Source organism: Pinus tabuliformis, chromosome 8 (assembly GCF_031772625.1).
Source record: "Pinus tabuliformis cultivar Carrire ecotype Pingquan chromosome 8, CPIR1, whole genome shotgun sequence".
Taxonomy (NCBI): Eukaryota; Viridiplantae; Streptophyta; class Pinopsida; order Pinales; family Pinaceae; genus Pinus; species Pinus tabuliformis.
In genome coordinates this window covers 1981237926-1981241499 of record NC_142294.1, presented here as the reverse complement: position 1 = coordinate 1981241499, position 3574 = coordinate 1981237926, and the positions used below count along the sequence as shown (strand labels likewise).

The window sequence follows — 3574 nt, the reverse complement described above, 5'->3', positions numbered from 1 at the left end:
AAGAGCACTTGCTAGAAGCAGCAGAGGCGTATAAGAAAGCTCTTGTAGTGGATCCTACATACAAGCTTGCTGCGAAGTACGTGGCAATTGTTTTGACAGACCTTGGGACCAGTTTCAAGCTTGTAGAAAATGTCCATGAAGGAATTCAGAAATACTCTGAAGCTCTAAAAGCAGATAGCTGCTATATTGTTTCTTAGTGTAATTTGGGGTGGTTTATTAAGAAATGAGCATATCGAGCCTAGGTCTGGCTAAGGCATTGACAATGGATGGAAAAAGGAAGCCTTTGATATTGGCTAGCACCGATGGAGTTGTTAATTCCGCCTTGTTTTCTGGAGAACATGATAGCACAGACCATAGAGGAACCCTTGCCAATCCCGGCAGGACTGTTACACTCGAGCCTCACGATGACCACACCAGTTGGGGCGTTGCTTACAGGGTTTTTGGACAGGAAGCTGAAGATATTGCTTTATCTTATTTAGAAGTGAGAGAGAAGGAATATGACCAAAAGGCCTACGTTGATTTCTATTTTGAAGAGGCTTCAACAGAGCCAGCTATAGCTGGAGTCCTTGTGTACATTGCATCAACAGACAAGAATTCGAATAAGAATTACCTGGGCCCTGCACCATTGGAAATGATGGCTCATCAAATTGTTGAAGCTGTGAGTCCTTCCGGGCCTAACATTGAATATCTCTTTCAACTAGAGACAGCTCTACTTGAGATAGGTTGCAATGATAGTCACGTGACAGACCTCGCAAATGCAGTTAGGAAAGTATTAACATGCAAAGATGGAGATGCTACTTCAAATGGAGATGCAAAGTACTGAACTTCAGTGTGAACTTCAGCAATTTGTTGTCTTATTCACGAGATTGTTTTAAAGGATATTTTGCCGAGCCTTTTGAGTACTATAACATGCGCTGCCTCAATCTAGAATATCTCTGATGTTATTGTGGATCCATTGAGAGATAAAGTTGTTAGTGCCCACATTGCAGCTTTGACTTCTAGGTTCTATGCATAAAAAACAGAGTCCCTGTAGGAATTATATCTTAATCGAATCCTTCATCCAAGAGAAAATCAGTGGCAGTAGAGAATTAGGAGCACAAGGCTAAATTTTATACTATCGATGCTTTTGACTCTAAATGGGTGAAATTTCTAGATCCAGGGGAGTTCATTGTGATGGTTTCATTGGTTAAGAAAATTCGGAAACTTTACAACAAAAAGATGCAGCTGATTCTGACAGACAAGCCGAAGTTGATATATGTAGACCCAGTCAAATTGGTACAGTAGGGTGAGATAGTTTGGTTTGATAATCCTAAGGAGCTTAATGACCAAGTGTTGAATCCTTCCAACTTTAAGATCTGTACTTTGAAAAAGATCACCTCATTTGAAGATTCGAAGACAGCAAGGAATACTACAGTGACTTTATGTTCCAGTTGGGATTTATGAAGCTTTTTATTGGTTTGATGCTAATCAAGTTGGCTGTGATATGTAATGACAGAAGCAAGCTTCATCTTCTTAAAACTATTTAGGTTCCTAATAGCTGTACAAATGTCTGAAGAGATCATGAATCTAAGCAGAAAACGCTTCAAAGATACATAGGTTCTGTTTTGACATCTACAGCAGTTTCGTAGCGCGCTACGAAACTGCTGTAGAATGCTGTTTTATGGAAAAACAATGAATTTTGATGATGAGGTCAGCTAACGGTAAAAGAAGGTCTCAAACTCAGGCAGGGAGATCATACATGGGTTTCATAACAGCTCAAACAGTGACAGGTGTAGGTCTTGAAGGGAAAATAAAATATTTTGTTTATTTTCATAAAGTTTTCTCAAAGGCAATTTATGACCGAGCTACTAGGGTATTGGTGTGGTTACCAGAATGTTCGGTTGATACACCTGTTTGGTCCTTGAAGCATCCAGATCATATAGCATATGGTGGTTATGCGTTGATTAATTGAAGGTTCAAAGAACTTGGAGTGTGGTTTTTAAATGATGAAGAGGAATGGAAGACAGGGGACCGTGGATATAGGGTGATTAATTTTATCAATTAATAAGCTGTCTTACAGCTAGCATCCGAGACCAGCTTGCTCGGTGAATGCTCCCTTAACATATCTTAGTTATAATGGAAATCATACAGCTGTCCAGCATCCAAGAGCAATCAAGCATACGAGGAGAAAGGAATTAATGTTTTAGTTTGATTAGGATTATGTGCAATTACATTTCAGCACTTTGTAATAAATGCATTAATTAAATAGCATGTAGGAATAGTTAATAGCCACCTTCGAGGCTCCCCTCATGCTGGAGGAGGAAGCTCGAGGTGTTTTAGTTTGCTTGCCTATATATAGGCCAAGGTTAGATGTAGAAAGGGTTGGATACTTTATAGAAAAACAGTGTTGTTTTGGGCCATTGTAAGACCTTTTTGACAGTAATAGTAAAACAGAGTTATTCTCTTCTCAAGATTCTCGAAGGATTGTCATGTTCAAATGTAGTGATGGTGTTTTATACTTTATGTTATTTTATAGTCTTTTTGTATGCAATCACTCAGAATTCATAATTATATGCTCTGACTTCCTGTGTATTCAACAAGCTATGTTTTGGTGGAGTATGTTTGACATGTAATGCTAAGAGCCTTGATTTCCATGAGATCACTGTGTTTTCCTTGTTTACTTAATATTATAGACTCCATAGCCCAATGAGAGCCAGTTTGATGTGTTTCCAACCAGTTATGCTTTCATAAGTGAATAAAGAGTTAGCCATCTAGTGTTTGAAGGATTTTATCAAGAGTTGTGAGAGAGCCCTCTCTGATTAGGAAGGCTAATTCCTAATCTAAAGTATGGTCTGAAACAGTTACATGAAACCTTGCTTGGTTGCAGCCCCTAGTACTGGTTTTGTGATAACAGGGAGGAAGAAGCCCTTAGTGACAGTGATAGGGAAAAACATGTGCAGTAGAAGACCTCATAAGGGGGAAAACTAATCAGGGAGGAGCCTATCATTTTGAGACAATTGCTTGCTTGCCCACTTGCCATATCATGTTTCAGACATCACTCTCCCTTTGATTTCTGTGAAATGGTGGAAAGGGTCAAGTTTCACCATGAGCTGACCAGGTTATTTGTGACTCATCTAGACAATGGTTAGGTAAACCTTGCTGGTGTTTCCTTCACCTTGTCACCTGCTATTATTTCAGAAGCAACAGGCATTTCAAATGTAGGTGAACAGTGGAACAAGATATGTAATTCAAAGGTAAAGAGGCTAAAGGCCAAGCTAAAAAGAGCTTTGAGGAGCAAAAAAGAGCAAGATAAGCTCAATATCTTGGCTGAAGCATCATTGGCTCATCAAAGCACTTAACAAGGATCACTCACACCAAATTTCAAGAAATTTGAAGCAATTTTTGTCATTTTTGAAAATTTTAATGTGAAAAACAGGCTTTTCCAATAAGTGGCGATGCGCTTTTGTTGGGGACACTTTCTTGCAAAAAAGTTTACATTTTTGGAATCAACATGGAAAAATATGAAAGCTTAGAAATGGCGAGGAATTTTGGACAAGTTCTAGGTCTCCAAAAGGGCAAAAAACACCTAAAAAGT

The 3574-nt window shown here is 38.9% G+C and overlaps 1 pseudogene; it reads left to right on the top strand.

The window, feature by feature from the left end:
* Positions 1 to 262: 262 nt before the first annotated feature.
* On the top strand, positions 263 to 823 carry LOC149244385 (gamma-glutamylcyclotransferase 2-3 pseudogene; annotated as a pseudogene).
* Positions 824 to 3574: the final 2751 nt, after the last annotated feature.